Genomic DNA, 18540 nt, shown 5'->3' with positions numbered 1-18540 from the left:
ATAGCCTATACAATCATATAATGTATCGCCGGTATATATACAACGAATGTCGTTTCACGGCGTATATATAACAACAATGATCTAAACTATGATTATGCTGTAAAAGAATTGCATCAAGAGAAACAGAAAACATGCATGCATAACATATAAAGAACTATAGCTAGATCAACCTAGTTCTTTCCCAAAAGTCATTGCTATATACTCTGGAATCATCTGCATGCATGGACATTCTCCTTTTCTGTATATACACGGAACACTTTGAGTAAGATTAAACTGTGCTAGAATGCCTTAAAAAGCAAAAGGTATTTTTTCTTTATAAGAATTTGTCCTTTAAACGAACCGACCACACTTAAGACTAACGACATGACTATAACTATATAAAATATAAGAATTTTGACTTTTGTTTCAATGTTGTACGCACGTCGTTATAATATATTCAAATACGATATCGTAAAATTTTCATAGATTTTTAAACTTGTGTATATGGCTACGTGTATTCACTTTCTAATGGACTTTGTTTGAGTTCAAATCGAAAATAATGTTTAACAGTAGCAACATGGGATGGCAAGGGCTTGCCAATTCTACTTATGATAAAAATTTGCATATGCAGTTTAATCTACATGTGATAAGGTATATAACTTTCCCTCTATAGTTATCATTCCGTCCTGATACGCGATCATATATATAAGGCATTTAGAATATATATGAATATATACTAACTCTGGAGTTTTAGAGAAAACTGCTTTTTGCTGAAAAAAATCTCCGAAATGTTATTCAGCAAATTGCAGGCGGAATAATCATGAACCTTGGAGGAATTTCATTTATCATGAAGTGACACATTTTCTGAACCATACAACTTGACCGATATACTAAATATTTTGTTCTATTGGACCTGACAAGGGCCGTAAATACTGAAGTAAATTGGTGGGAAATCTTAGTCGAGCAGTTAGAGGACTTGTCATGCTGTTGCCGCTAGGATTATTGACGATATTGGTGTACTGGTTAAATATTAAGAAAGGAATTATGTTAAGGACCCGTTTAAATTATCGATTTCCAACAATATATGCTGTTTATTTCCAGTGAACAACAGCGATGAATATGTGGATGAAATCAGAGGGGAAATGAAGTCGAAGTGTTTTTTTTCCGTGGGTGGTCTAAGTATATGTTAATAAATATTAAGGCAAGCCAGCCCTCCTCTGAGAACCCAGAAGGATGCATTTGAAATGAAAACAATAACGAATAAGATATTCTACTTAATACACAGTCTAGAAATACTATATAGTTTCTGCGTGAATGTATATAGCATAGAAACATACAATCTCACATTACTTTCGTAATAGGGCAGATTTCGTTTTATATATCTCAAGAATTTCCTTATGGAAAGGCATCCTTCTCGACTGACAAAGATTATGTATATTCCTAAGCTATATTACCTCTCTCGTGTATAACTTGATTCTATATTACGAGTTCTACCGATCAGAATGTATACATACAAGAAATATCTCAACTAAAATATACCGAGAGTTTCCATATGTCGAGCAAAGCCAGGAACGTTTAGACGAAGGGCTTTTACTTCAAAACGTCGATGTTGTCATTATATATTTTCAGTATTCCTGGCTCCAAAGAGAGACAAAATAATGAGAAGAATCACTCAAAATAAATGATTACTGTACAATTCAAAATTACTTTCATAATTATTATATGATTTCAATCATGAAAAATAATATGATTCATGCAGCAGCATAACAATAATGTACATCATTTCATGTATACACAAGTTGGTCTTATTTTCCTCGATTCGCTGACGGAATGGAACCGCTTAGGAAGATAAAGTTTATATGATTTCCCTGTCATAATACGCATGCAGACTTAATATTTCTTGAAACTGAAAGCATACTTTACTTCATAGACTTATATATAAACCGTAAATTATGAGTTCCATTGAACTTCATTATTCTTTGAAAACCCTCTTCATGTAATCTTTTGCAAATCATTTTCATGTAAGAATAAGTTTTGAGCAAGTGACACAAGGAAGAAATCCTCAAATGTGTGTGATAAAAGGAATGCAGTAGCTTAGAAACAACTTCTTTTCCTTTCATGCAGAAAATGCGTCGCAAAGTTAGGATTTATGCAAATATTTAGAGCCAGTAAAAGTTTTTTACTTAAAAGGAAAATTAAAAGTGTTTTAACAATTAAAATTGCTTTTAAAAGTGATGGCATTAAATGATGAAAAGACTGTAACAAGGAAGCAGTCAAATATATCCAAAGCATGCTGTAGTAACTTGAGTGAACTCTTTCACGCCATGAAGGAAATGCTATACTCGTGTGTTCAAAAATGTCTTATATCTATATCTATATACTAAATTTCTTTAATAAGGTACGTCGTTCAGCTCTTTTGTGATTTGTATGGCTGATTTTGGGGATAATGCTTGACGCATGCTAACGACAAATTTTGACAGTCGTAGTGTTGCCTGAAGGCGTCAGGCTGAAATTTGCCACTCACGTTTTGGATATGAAAACGTGCATCTGAATGAATCACTCAGACTTCTCGATGTTTGTGGAAATATAGCTGAATTATCTTTACCGAGGTCGGGTTAGATATTCTACTGATTTCGGTATAGTTATTGTATTCAGTGTTATTTTTGTAATGTCAGACTAAATGAAACTAGTATATACAAAGCACCAATTCTCAAATCATCCATAATCAGGCCGCCACATCGAGTTACTACGTATCTACTAGCTATATACTAAACGGCGTTCAAAGTTCCTGGGTGTATTTGGAAGGTGACTCAACTGCAAAACGAAAAGTGTTATCTTCTCTTTGAGTGCACCTCAGGAAATGAAACAAGGAAATTAACACAAAATAGACGGACTTAAAGATTTTCCTGGTTTAACTTTCTAAGGACATTACGCCCCTAGTTTACTCCTTGCCACTGTAACTATAACGGATAACGAAGCTGATGTTACTATAAATATCATTCAGAGTTTACATGAGTGCAGATATTTATCGGATACGCGAGTCAAACTACTGTATGGAGAATAAATCATATGGTTTAGATAGATCTTAAGATCTATAAGAGTTCTCTGATCGTATAAACAGTTCGCTGAGTTATACAAAATGTATCAGCGAAACCTAGCTTTGTACCAACCTTTGAACAATTCATGATCGAATAATTTTTTATTGTGAAAAGCCGAGAGTTCGTCATAAGTTGGTTATGTAACGCAAGGTGTGTGTATGTAGAGGGAGGAGTGTGTATAGGAGTTCCCGGGTGAGATTACACTCCCCTGCGATTTATATATAGCTATATAGCACTCGTAAAACTCGTGTTAAGCTTATTTTGGCCAGAAATGTTAGTGAAACATTAAGAAAGGAGCCCATCAGTAAACAAGGAAATTATTAAATATACAAGAATCTTTGCATGGAGATGTAGAATGAATGAACGCCCACACAATGACACAAACTCTTTATATTAATTCTAAATACGACTTTGTTTCAGATAGACTATGACACCATGCACTATTTTGCCATGATATATAAGTTATATAAGTACATTGCATTCTTGTTACTTCCACTTGGTTTAGTTAAGGATAATCTGAAAAGTCTCAAAAGCCATATAATGTATTCATGATTTATAAACAAATAAGCCATTTTGAAAGACCCACACGAATTTAGGTGGTACCAAATTAGGTATACCATACAAAATATACTTTAACAGGGACAAGTGCATAATGATAGCGTTATTACCGCCCGACAGGTACTATGCATGAGGCAATGTTCGGTTCAAATAGAAGCGATGAGTCGCGTGTACCGGGCACTTGGAAAACGGAAGGAATATTGGTACCAACACCCTTGCCACCATTTCCTTTACCTTTTCAACGAGCTAAAAACAAGACATGATTTCATAGCTCAGTTCTCGACCAAATAATTTCGAACAAACACCTATACGTGCTTCTTTTTAGCATGATCTAAATCTGATGATCAAAATAATTTAAAGTTAACATCCCATGAAGATGACAGGACGTTGCTTTTAAAGCATTTACAGCCAGTGTACGACATTAATAAACATTTCCCAGCAGAATCTTTTAATCAACGTGAGACGTTGAATCAACAAGCGCTATACATGTGCTGCCACTATAAATAAAGAAAGTTCAAGTTCATTTAGTTTACATTTCCTCAGCAATAATTAATACTGGACCAATACGAGACGTACTTTAATATAACACTATACATAGAACCACATGCTAAAGTTATACAAACTGATATAATATACAGCACTATAGACAAGTTCAAATGTGTTTAGTTTGAACAGGTTTAAATGACGAGATCTTATACACTCTTGATGCATGGGTGTGATTTCTTTCATAAAGTTTAATGTTTCACTATCCTTATATGGGCATGCATATATATAATAATTTATTCTCAATCTCATTCCTTTTGCATTAGAAGGTAATAAAATAGAATGAAATGTATATTTATTACATATTTATTTATTGATTTTAGGGAAATTGTACTGTAGGACGAACGAACTAGACGGAAACACTGACTTCATTATAACCTTAATTTCATCATGTATTCTTTGCACTGCGATTCACTTGCGTGATAGCTTATTTTCAAATACGTTTAACGTTTCATGGAGATCCTATATACGGAACGTAAAGTCTGTGATTGTGCTCGTGTTTGACTAATATTTTATTAAAAGGTTATTAGGCATGTGTTGTTTAACCTTAACTTGGCATTAGATGTTAATATAATCTTTTTTCAAAAGTCATCATTAAAAAGCTCAGCTTTTTTTTCAATTTGAGAGAAAGTTAACTTTTAAGAAAATTGTATTCTTATAGACCAAGCCTAATATTCACATTATTAAAATCAAGGTATATAGTATGAGACCCTATTCCATTAAACGGCTATTATCATAGTCCCTGCTTTGTGTTTTTTGTTAAAATACACTGATGACATTATAGTTACTTTTGAACACATTGTTCTTCGCATTGCGTTGACGCGTCGCGAATACAGCAATTAACGAATTCACCTGCGATACATATTGAATAGCTGAGCCTGTTGCACCTGGGCACTAAAGTTATTGCAAAGTGCATTCAAATTTGACAGCGTCCACTGAATGTATTTCAGTGCAGTTATAAAGCGAGGGGGAATTATATATTGACGTATAATACCATATAAAAAACTACAAGAAGTTTATTATCTATCCTGAAACATTTACCTCTTGTATCTGACGCTTTTCTGTATTATTCATAAATCATTACACGCTCTTTAGATGAAAATTAAAATTTGCCTTTGAATAGATGAATGGGTTATTTTTGACAAGGCTAATGGCCGTATTGAAAAGTGAAGTATGATCTGACTTTATAATGACTATTTTTTATGGACACAACAATTGAACAGCCTGATGCGTATATAGCCATAGTGAAAAATAAAAGATTAAAAACGTCGACTTTTTCAAACGGATGTATATATTTTCTTTTGCACACAAAATCAATTCGTTCGACAGGTGTCTTTGTTTAGAACCGCCTTAACAAGAATGCATCTGCATCTGAAAAAAGCTGTAAGACGCTAAAATGAACTACAATGAACCTTGCCTGACATTAGTATAGTAACAGATATATATCAAACATATACATTTTGTCAAAAGTAGCTGATATCTGCCGTAATAATTATAATGTCTGAATTATGTGATATGTCAAAGGTACCGCGGCCCTTGTAGCTAGGATTCTTCCAATAAGTATGTCTCTGAAAACTCGTTGATTTAAGGAATTTCTAAGCATACTCCTACATATTGCAACCCTATAAACGTTTTCCTTTTACAAATATATGCTATAAAAACAGTATCAGAAGGGGGAATTATTTGATTATATACACGCATTAACATGCCGAAACGTGAAATTCAGCGAAGCATTCACAAATCAACCCAGCCCAATTTGGGTTGTTTTGACATTTGGAACATTCTTATCACGCAAATTGCTATCTAATTGTGCGTTAACTACTTTACCATGCTTTCCTGTAGAGACGCGAACCTAATGATGCAATCCTGAGTTATTTTTGAAAAATCATGCTATCAGAGAACTTATGGTCATTTTCCAGAGTTAAAATTCGTATTTTGTTTCTCACATAAAAACATTTATGCCTATATGCATGATGTAATTATAGACAAAACGGAGTGTACTAAATGAGTGTACTAAATTTAATGTGCTGTGTGAATACCATTATGTCGAGATGTGTGAATACATGTGAATATACAGAATCTCACCAATACTGCATGTTAAAACATTATGAAATGTTGTGAGCACTATCTCCACTAAATTAGCTCTCTGAACTTGAAAAATAACTGGATGTTTTTTTTGTCAGCATTAAATTAAGTCACAAACTGGGCATTCTGCATGGTCATATACTTAAGATGTATATCTGTATACCCTAGCTGCATTTTGTAGTTGCTGCATGTACGATCTATATTAAAACCTTTCATACTTGCAGTCTTCTAAATTTCCAAGTGGCCACGATATCAACTAGTCTCTAAATACGATTTAATCAGTATTCACACGAAAACATATTCTTGCCACCTCAACGAGTAACGTCTCATCCTTGATCAACTAACGTAGATTCGCGCTATCATTTAGAGACCACACGTTAACAGTAAAGTGGGAGATCTGGACGAAGCTTGTATGGTTGCATCTACTGTAATAATTACGAAGTCGGAAGTAGATCATTGAAAAAGGAAACAACTGCATGGCAACATGTTTAATATATTATTACGATGTACGAAATACTTCTTTTACGGGATACATGATGGATAATGTTGCGATTTCGAGGCTCAAGGAAACCTAAGAATGAAATGTTGTCCTGTACAATTACAGTCAGTTGATGATGGCGGTGTCTTACTGCCAAGCAATTGAACGTTCAACTCGCTTTATTTTCTGCATCAATGAACAACAGATAACGGTAACTAGCTCATTTTTCAAACCAGAAAGACGCGGCAAGCTCCAGCGTGCCGCTCCACAGGGGAAATTAAAGCTTCCGGCTGGATTACCCTCAAATAACAACTCAAAGTTATCATGATATGAATAAAGCACAGGTATATGCAGGCATGTTCTTATTTATACATTACTATATATCCCGAGACAATCACTAAATGAGAATATATGACAAATGGGGAAGTATAATGTGGGCGATATGGTGGGTTTGCTTTAGGACTAGCTCGTGATTCGCCCCCATTTGGGTGTGAATGTCTGAAGGGATGAAAACACTTCACCACAACAAGATAAACCCGCCTCCAGTCGTCGTTTGCCCGTCGAAGGGTTAATGAATACATACAATACAGGAAACTCTCCTTCACGCACACATTACGCAGTCGTATTTCTTTTTTAAAATATAGTATACTTTGTACATTACCTATACAACGGCATTTCCTAAAAGTTCAATATTACAACTATCCTATTTCCTGAAGTTAATTAACGTACTGTGATATTCGGACAGAAGCTGTTATGTAACGCTTTTCCAGACTTTTCTGGCTTGGAAAATTATATAGGGCTGGAACTGTAGTAAAATACTTAAAAGATATATACACATTTCGTTGACTATCACTGTCGTATAAAATGTTACCAATATAATATACCCGACGTTGAAAAGAGTTGAAATCACACGAATGACTCATATAAGCTAAGCGTCTTTAAATCTTTGCCTATCTTAACCCCAAATAGTTTGTAGTACGATCGACAAGAGACCGCGAACATACGTCCTTTATAAAAAATATTCTTCCATTGCAAGGGTCTATAAATCGAAACGAGAGCACTTTACGATATATGACCAGTGCATGATCGTTTCTAAGTACCATCAGTAAAGCATGGGCGTTGATGATCAGTGATTTCCTCCAATGTTTTTTAATAATAAAGTGAACGTTATGAAATGTGACGTCAGATCTACAAGCATTGACTTAAAATTCGAACAAAATACATCCATTGATAGTTGGTAGCAGAAATAGAAGACTGTTAAAAATGAGACTATTTATCCCATTAAAGGTATTTTCTCCTACGAATAAATTAGAAGATTTTTGCTGAGGCAGCGAATGTTTTAAAAGGACGACACAATGAACCTTGATTACTTCAGATTAAAAGAGCTCGCCCACATGGAGATTTTTCAAGAAAATTCTTTCGTATTTCCTTAGAAACAGATGGGTTGAAAGGATTGCAATTTCCTTATAGCCAGAACTTTGGACTCCAAGAGGATTAACAAACTGACAGTGATGGTGTCTCCAGAATGAGACTGGTATACCAGTCTAATAAAATTCATCACAGCGCGATACTTAATTCTAATGAGATCGATGCAACGCTACTTTAAGTGTATGGATCTTACATCATATACACCCAGTGCAAATATTCCCACGATCTTGGCCCCTCGATGTGAAGACGCACGTTTAAATTCACAAAGCCAATCTGGACCTCTGAGCACCCCAAAAACAAATAAACATCTTAATAATTTAATTGAATTATACAAAAGAAATATTAATATATAGAACCATGCATTTAATTGGCAACGCAAACATGGTATATGGACACATGGTACACACTAGTTTATTAATTACAGAAACAAGTATTCAGTCACAGCGTGTCAAAATTGACAAGATATGGTGGCCCTTTTATGGAAAAATTCATGCAAGAATTGTTTAAATTCGAAACAGTTCCGAAATGTGGCTTTGATAATGTGTTTAAGAATGTATTACAACGGTACGATATTGGGTTTAATGCCAAGCAAATTAAAAAGGCAAGCTATGAAGTGTTACTCTATATCCTTATTGACCACAATTAAAGTGAAAGCTCTTTCAGTTTGAGAGGTTTTAATGCAAAAATACAATATTTTTTATTACTGAAAAAGGTTTTGTGCACCAACTTCGAACAAAACCACATTATTCGCACGCCACAAGGAAGGACGCTAGATCTTGTGGTTACAATGTATGACTCAATGGTAAACACTGCTTACATGCAAAACAGCTTTGTTAAAATCAGACATAGCTGTTGATTTTAAGGGTTTTACGGCCTGGGTTGATTGAGAAAAATTAAGGTAAAATAGCTAAAGTTGGTAAATAATATATTATTAATTTATTTTTTGTGTAGAGAAAAGGTAAATGAATTGCTTTCACAACAGATTTATGCGGAAACTCAAAAAACCTTACACAGTTCCTGCATTAGGGTAGAACTAAAAGCTTTCCAACATGCACTTAATTTGTATTTATGAGATAGCTCATTACTTTTCTTCAGGCATGTAGATACGGATTAACCTATATTTATTATATTAAATAAATCATGAAGCATTGATGTGATTAAAATCTTTAATTATGCATAAATGGTCTGTCAAAACAACTTAAAAAGACGGACTTTAAGGCAGGAAATGTTTTCAATTTATTTATTTTACCGGAGTCGTTAATATCTCAAAGTGCATTGTACAGCAGGACACCAGCATCGCAAAGACGTGGCTCAACATATTTTTTGTCAACTTTTCTGACTTGAATTTGGGGCCTTTAGAAATTACTCTACATCGAGGAAAGTGCCACAAAATCTTAATTGATTTACCCTCAAGCTATACCAAATGGGTTTCAATCGGTTACATGTGAGCCTTAGTTTGCCTCACTAAAAATATGTTAAATTTTGTTAAAAAATATAAGCTCCATGATTTTTTTTGAAACAATGTTTTGCATTTCATTGACAATTTATTAACATCTCCATCAGCACGAAGTTCAGAAACCCTAAAAAACCTCTTTTTCTAAATCGAATTCCCTATAGAAACGTGCTATCAATTTTTAGAGTCATTTTTTGGGGGGGAGACCGTAGTCTCCCCCTCGTCACTTGATACTCTGACACCCCCCGCCACGCCTGTGCATGTACCTTCATAAGAAACGCGAAAAACAAATGTTTCATATATAGTATCGGTTATAACATAAAATTTCAATGAAAAAGGTTTGATAATCAATATCTTGTTTAAAAAAATGAATGCATCCAGTAATTAAGGTTTTTCAACGTACCGTTGGCCAGTTGGCCTTTCGATAGATCTAGCCGCCTCTGAGTGATAGCGAAAAATGAGGAGTAATTAATTCGCCGGCATGAATGTTACCAAATTATCTGCGACCTAATGTAGGAAAACATTTGGCACCTCTCACGCAACCGGAGTGGACCGAAAAGTACCACCAAACGATTCCGCACAATAAAGACAAACACCGATCGCATTAATAGTGTACTGTTTCACAGAACTCTGTGACTTCTAGATTCAACATCTTTGATGCATTTTTAGCGCTGAAGAGACTAGCTGTAATAATTGACCTTAAAGGTAAAAACAAAATGAACGAAGCCCTAAAGAGAAACTTGAATCAACGAAAAACTTGAATCAAAGAGAAAATGGGCAACATGCTGAGACAGAATTATGTTTATACAGAACAAATATTATATCCTATATGTCGTACATATTAAATAAGAGCAACGAGTTGCTTTAGGTGTTGCATGGAATGTGAGTAATTTGAGTGGACTGAAAATGCGTTTACAAGAATTATAAGATTTCTCAAAATGCGTTGTCAGAATCTATACTTTGGATTTGTTCTATACCAATCCAATCAAATACCCACAGACCTCAGCCAAAGAGAGACAGCTAAGGCTAAAGATTCGTTTTGAGAACATGTGCGTGCTATAATTTGCAATTAGAGAAATGTAGGCTTTAAACCTATATAAACTAGGACGTGCACGAAAGAATGTACGTTATTATTCGTGTCTTTTGACGCAAAAACCGACGCAAACATTATCTTAAAACTTATACAATATGTTGTAGACATTTTATCGGCTTCTTTGGAGCCTATGAACAAGGCGTCTAAAAACGATAAAAGATAGCGACAAAGACGTTTATAAAAACGCCCTTAAAACATGTACAACGCTCTTGGACACACATGCGGTCAAAATGCCGGCAGCATAATACTTCTTAATGTGAGCCACCCTCGTTGTCGTTAGTAAGTATGAATATGCATCAATGCAGTGTGTGAATTCGAAACAAAGAAACCATGTTGTCTTGTCAATGAAAATGTAAAGAGAACAAAAAAACTTTTCTTCACTTAGTTCTGTCACGTCAGGCCATTCATTTCGAACGTTAATTTTCCGGTTTTTATTGCTCCAAACACGAATGATAGGAAATGTTGAAGAGGAGTTATAATAAAACACATTATAACAATGTTTTTTATGTATAATGTAAATGCTTGTTTTTCTGGTTCAAGGTTTTGTAGGCAGGTGCAAGCTTGAGGGATATATAAGAGTGAGACTAATTTAAATTCAAAATTCAACAAGGCGGCAGCGTTACACAAAGCGAATGCCCCATAAATAAGTGCACATTTACTAAAAACATATAAATATGGCATTGGATGATATCAAGTGTTAAAAGGAATTTATAATAGCTTGATATGATTCATAAAGAAAACATCTAAAAAACATTTTTGTGTTTTTGAATATGAACCGAAAAGTGTGTCAATGCAGACTTTTAAAAGACTTGAAAAATCCGAACGTTTTTACCTAAATTCTTTCTTATCATCATCATGCAAAGCCATGCATGCAATGGAAGGCTCTTATCATGTGTAAGTACATTGTCATTGTGAAATTCTGCTTCACATTTTAAACACACCCGAGTCGCTGTTATTAAAAACGAAATTTTAACACAAATATCGAAATTATAAATGGGCAGAATGTATATGCCCCCTTCTAAGAAATGATATAATCTTCGATGCTTATTAGTATTACATGTATAAATATATATATATATTTATATAGGAGAATAGCAAGTGAAATTTTGCCACAAATATGGGAATGGATTTGGTATGAAATATACATAAACCGAAAGACGAAAGAACAATTAAAAGGAAGGATAGTTCTAGACAATTGTCAAACACGAAGTTATATTACTAAAAATAAAACGAATGTAACGGACTGAAAGAAAGAGAATGCTCTCACACAGAGAATGTTATACTACAAGAGCAATATCAGAGTTCCGCCCATAATTATAGAAACGAGAAATGAACGAATAATCATTATATTAATGATAAAAGCTAGCTACCAAAAAAGAATACTGTACGATAAAGTACATGTTATGTGCTAACAACCTTTATAGTAATTAAATGCAGCGTGTTATTTATTAATACATCTATTTTCTACTCTATATAATACATGCTATAGCATATATAACCTTTTGACTTAACTTATTGTATAATGAATGAGCATTTCTGAGAGTTTTCATGCACGTATTCTATGTAGAATCTTTTTGGTTTTGCGGTCATATAAAATGCGATGTTCTTCATTCTTGGCGACAAAGCCCGACTATTCGTCTGTTATACTTGACAAGCTTCATGACATTCTACTTAACAGATCTTTTTGATTCACCGCCTTACACACACCACGGCCAAGGTTAAAAATATCGCATGCAAATGTCATTTTAAGACCTTTCCCTCTCTAAATACATTTTATAAGTATTTAGTTTATACAATGATCTTCGCAGAATGCTTCTTTACAGGACTACAACGCTGAATGCCCCCTATACGTTTGGCTGTATACTATTCTATAATAAATAAATTTATTCATGCCATTCTGAAAATGTTTTTCTTTAAAAACTGTCTTGTCAGAAGGGCTTTCATTCTCTACTGTCATGCAGATAGTTCAGTTATATAGCAGAACGAACCTAGCAAGTATATGAAAGGAAACTTCGAAACTGAAATCAGTTGAAGTCGTTAGAGATTTCGTAATATAAGGCACTAATATAGTCTTGCTTATGACTCAGAGTAAATGGAGAAGAATTGTTTCAATATTCAGTTATAGTTACAGCCACTCATTCGTATTGAAATTGAAAATCTCAAATGGCAATATAATGCATGCATGGCCTATACAATTGGTATTGCATCCCGTGAAGCAACGACCTGTGGGGACATCTCAATTTAATACGTTTACACAACCACTGGCACCGGATACAAACTAGACTTTGCATCTCATTGGCTCTCAGACTGTCTCTCAGTAAAGTATAATGGTTCACCTTTCTGCCATAATATTATTACATTCAATATTATTGAAAACAAGATAGCGCAGGCTCAAAAATCATCAGCGAGGTTTTGCGAACGAAAAACGTTATAACTAAACGTAAAACCATGCAGCAAAAATATAATTCCTATCATGCAATTGCTTCATTAAACCTGTGAATAACTCTTTTACAAAAAAAGGTGTATAATTTAGTGTTGAAGACGAAGAGTGAAGACTGAAAAGCAGGGAATAGATTTAGAAAAACTGAAAAGAAAAAAGGTTTATTTGTTGAAAACGCACAAGTTAATAACTATGTGTTTGCAAGGTTTTTTCAGCTCAAAGACTCTGGCAGCAGCTGGCATCTTCTGCAATTTCAGTGGTCAGCAGCAACACAATTGTCCAAAACGTCAAATTAGCAAAATTATACGTTTATTTCGCGTTCATATGCAGTACTTATCTAATTGTTGACCTCGAATTTTATAGAAATGGCCCTGCATGTGCACGAAGTTGGTGTGTGATAATTGTCCTATGGTTTTCTCGAAGAATAAAGCTAATATACAGGACTTTAGTTTCCAAAATAAATGTTGATAATATTCTAACAAGTCCAATGAGGTCATCACCTTTTGTCACGATTCTTAGTCCAGTGAGGGAAGTTATCACTGTAGGAGTTGACCCTGTCTGTTGTGCGATGCATTATGAAACCCACGTTAAATATATTTATTATAGATTTGCACATTATAGATTTGCACCGCAAGACAGAAGAAAATAAGGCAAAATGATATTCGTACATAATTTGATTGGTTTCTTTATCAAAAGGTACGCTAGAAGGAAAGGTCAAAACGACATGAATGCTTGATAATAGCTCGTTATAGCTGTGTAAAAGCACTATTTCATTAACATATCATATAATGTGGCATTTACTCCATAGCATTTTCAGCTGCTTAGTCGAAGCTACAGCTGGGAATTTCATTGGTAAAAATAATACATTGTATATGTACAGAACGCTAAAATAAAATAAAATAATTCTTAATTTATGAATTCAGGGTATAATGTCGGTAATAAATTAGGTTTACTTTCAAGGTGAAAAAAGTACTGTTTTTTTGCTAATGACTATTAAATATATTCACCTCAATTTTAGGAATTGCTGTTTTATACAACCAGATCAAGGGTTAAACGTTTTTCATTCTTCATGCATCAGGCTGAGTAAAACAGTCGCCCATCACATTTTGCTCACGTTGGTAGCTCAGGCATTCGTTTGCAAAACAACTCAAGTGGAGTGAGTACATACAGATAGAAGTAAAAATTTAATATAGATTCTGAAATGCAAGAATCTTGGAGATTACATAACGCCATCCAGTGTATATACATCATCAAAGCAGTGTGGGTCTGTATTAATGTATCGTGCAAAGTCATACACGATCTGTTTTTTCATATAAATATTTTCCGCCGAAGGAAATTGAAAACACGAAGGTTAAAATCCATGATGAGCAGCATCTCCTAATTTTCATCTTATGTAAGAATTAGTGAAATACTTACGTGATATCAATTGATATAGTCTAAATTTCAGCTATGTAAACTAGTTCTTGCATGCTGGATTAAACCGTTATACTGTATATAGTGCATAATTCAAATATACACTTTTTTGAACAATTAATATCATTGACATAACTAGATAAAAGACTCAGTGGCAACAGCAGCAATTTTTTCATGCTCAATAGCCTCGCTTCCATGTCAGTTTAATTCAGTATACGAGGCCATAAAAAGAGAATATTCTCCTGTTTTTCTACACAAATTTGCTATTGGAAATAAACACGATCATGTCTATTTAAGTACGAAAATGTTTGGCATAAATATAACCCCCTCGTAAATGCTCTTTTACAGTTTTAGAGGCGGGGTTAAGGTGTAAGTGGGGGTGGTTGCTGACGAGGTTAGGGTCAGGACGAGATTATGTCGATCAAGGCTCGGAGGAATCACATCGATTGTGAAGGATTGTGAGGGAGACTATATACGATGCTGACACCTACTCCGACTATTTTGTTTTATGGAAACACAAGGCACCACTTTTTGGGTTTTGCTGCACGTTAATTCAAACACTGGTAGGTGAACCTGCTTCTGTATCCGCGCGATAAATTGCAATGTGCTTGTAATCGTTCTGTCCCTATATAAGTTTGTCTTTCTTCGGTTAGAATTTCAAGGAAGTAAAACGGAGTGATTGATGAGCTATCTCTGTGTCATTTCTGTGCCATTAAAGTGTCAAAATCCTTTATACTTTACAAAAATAATTGCATTTATTACTTCCTTGTGAATTTTAAGATATTCAAAAATGTATTAACATAACAAAATTGAAATAAACAGGAAAATAATGCTGATAAAGACCTTTATTGTAAATCATTTGGAGAATAACGTCATATCCAAAAGTAAATCGATGCATGCATGTACAAGGTGTTGGCACTATATTTAGGAATACTATATTTTTGTAATTAAAAGCATCATTCTTTTCACAAAAAACAAAATAAACGTTATATTTCCCCTTATGTTAAAATCAACTTGTAGATTACAGATTTAGTAAGAGCATATTCAAAATATGGAGTACCGAAGATTTCAATTTGAATCAGTGTATGCAACATCCATTAGATGTTGTCATTTTTATATATCTAACGATTTCGTCTCTATAAACGGGGTTGGGGTTCCTTTTCCAGCTGCAATAATCACAGCATGTACATATGTGTAACATCAACATGGGCCGCTTTGGCATTTTACGAATTATTTCACAAATAAGCGTGTCTAAGACAGTCTATGCATACAATTTCGACGATGAATATGAGCAATGACGTTTACAAGGATTAAAATTAGTTCAAATTATCGCCACCTTTTTGGCACATACAATTTTCAATGCATGCGTACATACTTCTTAATCCAGGAACCGCATGTGGTGCAGGTTGAACCTTAAATAAGACATGATAGCGCTTCTTTGCATGGTAACGGTTAAACACGTTGCATGACATTTATCAAATCTTCATGAAAGAGATTCTTAAAAAAAAGAAGTTATTTTTATTCATACCACTTCAAAGAACTTTCTATTTAGGATTTACCGAGGTCACAAAAGAGACATGCAGATCAGACTTGCAGACGATGACAATATAAATTAGAACAGAAAATAGACATTGAAAGAATCCCTAACAGACCACACGAAAAAATCAACCAGCTTACTTCCTCTTCTCAGCGGAAATTCCAAGTGTTGCTGAGAGATTGCGCAAGTGTTTATCTTGCATGCATGTCTTGATGTTTGAGACACGTATAGCAAAATATTTCTAGTATATTTAAACATGTTTTGGAGGGAATTTCCCAACGAGAATATTGCTTTCAAGATTTTTCATTCAAAATGCGACGTGTCATATTTATCCAACGCATCACCAAGATTCAAGCTCTATTCTAAATACTGTCATGGGGAAATTATACAGGGGGGGGGTATACACGCATGGCTGCATGAGGTTGATTTAGTCTCGTTGATCGGGATTGTTAAAGGTAGGAAACTATTCACGAAAATCGTTGATATTCCTTTGAATAACTCCAGCCATGCATGTATGCATTGTAAAAATGAAATAGAAGGACAAATTACCAGCGAGTTGCCCCATCAAGTGCTCTAAGATGGCGGAAATTTCCATAATTCCAGCACTGACGTTTCTCATATAATCACGCAATGTTTTTTATTAGGATTTTATGGCAAATCGGGGCAGTAATATCAGCTAGTGCACCCTATGCTTCATGTAATCAACCACCAGGAACTTTATATTGTTGATAGCATACATAAACACATATTTAATTACATAATAACAACTATTTCAGTTATATAGTCAGAAAATAGAGCTGCATGGACAGCGTAAAAGTTTCATGTGAAACTGTCATACTTATAAGCTATGGAAAGATTTAGAACAGAATTCAGCACCTATATATGATAAACTTCGTATAGTGAAAAATATAAAATTTTGACCGCATGGTCGCTATAACCAGTATTTTCTATCGCTATTGCATGTCAAATCAACTTACAATGCTCGTGCTTTAGTCCTAGTTACAAAATCACGGTTATAAAACCCTCAGTATATATCACATGCAACAATTTATATCATATAAGACGATCTAAAATCTGCAATTCATTCGTACAAGCGTATTTCTTTGTGAAGTTAGCACACACCAATATCAACGTTAAAGAGATAATTGTCAGTACTTAATCGAGAGCTCAGCGTTCAATAACATACCGTGGCTGCGGAGGAGTTTGAGACGAGAGATTCGATATTGACTTCTTCGCTATAACGACATTTGTTCTGGATAAGAACTTAATATCGATTAGCGTTGATTGGTATTGTGAAATATCCCAGAGTAAACTTTTACAATGTTCTCTGTGAAGCTACCACGAAATTTAGGTTAACTGTAGATTTACGGAAAGTATATACTTTATTAAAAAACTAAACATATATCAATGTTACAACTTCATTTAATCAGCACATATTCATATATATATATAGATAGACTATATATATATTTATATATATGCATATATACTATAATTATAAACCAACTTCTTTCAGTCGATCTTGTGAGATGTTGAACTATATGTTCTTCAGAATATTGGCACAGAATATTACCTCAAGTGAAAACAGGAGTACCGGGAAAAACCTGTAGTGAAGGGTCTGCATGAACTGCATGGAAACATTTTCCACAATAAAATAAAGGGTTTACAAGGTAACTAGATATATATAATGAAGGAATCAAATTCGATCACAAAAGTGAAAGGCACATGCACAAAGCACTCAAAGCAGCATTTCAAAATGAAATTTGCTGTGTGCTTTTGGCACGATTTTCAGATTCCCACCGTCTACAGGAAGCACATGTCATAACTTTGAAAGTATCTCAAACTATGGTCAAGGAGCGTTCAAGACGTTTGTCAATCGGGTACTTGTCTATCTTTCATATTTATGCAAATTATCAGGAAAAATTTGGAACATTAAAGAAAATGAAAGAACATTAACGTTGCCGAATACACGCAGTTTTTGGTGTAGCAGTTTCCTTTAGTTATATATAAAGACCTTGCTTTGTGTGAAAAATGATGTTATTGAAATCATAGGAATTTCACGGGGAGTTTGGTTTGTATTTTCGGTTATTTGAGATCATTCCTTTTCTTGGCTATATTAGGTGATTTCACACATAATTATTTGTCGGTTCTACTAATATTCGAGCGTCACTAACCCTATAGCTTTGCCAATACTATATAGCCATTCAAGATATTTAATTATACGAGGGAAATAGGAGAAAAGAATATAACGGGTCAGACCGAAATCACAGAAGAGGTCTACTGGTCAGATTTGCAATTAATTAATCAGACTTGCATCAACACGGAAGCAAGAATTTACTCACATGTGCATGTTGTCCTGTTAAAATAACGGGTAACACTTTTTGGTGTTAAACGTCATGTGATTTTTTGTTTACAGCAATTTAGCCAGCGCCTAT

This window comes from Dendronephthya gigantea, unplaced genomic scaffold (genome assembly GCF_004324835.1).
Source record: "Dendronephthya gigantea isolate DGI-Jeju-01 unplaced genomic scaffold, DenGig_1.0 000012F, whole genome shotgun sequence".
Classification (NCBI taxonomy): Eukaryota; Metazoa; Cnidaria; class Anthozoa; order Malacalcyonacea; family Nephtheidae; genus Dendronephthya; species Dendronephthya gigantea.
The sequence above is the reverse complement of the archived record's forward strand: the minus strand, read 5'-3'. Positions refer to the sequence as shown.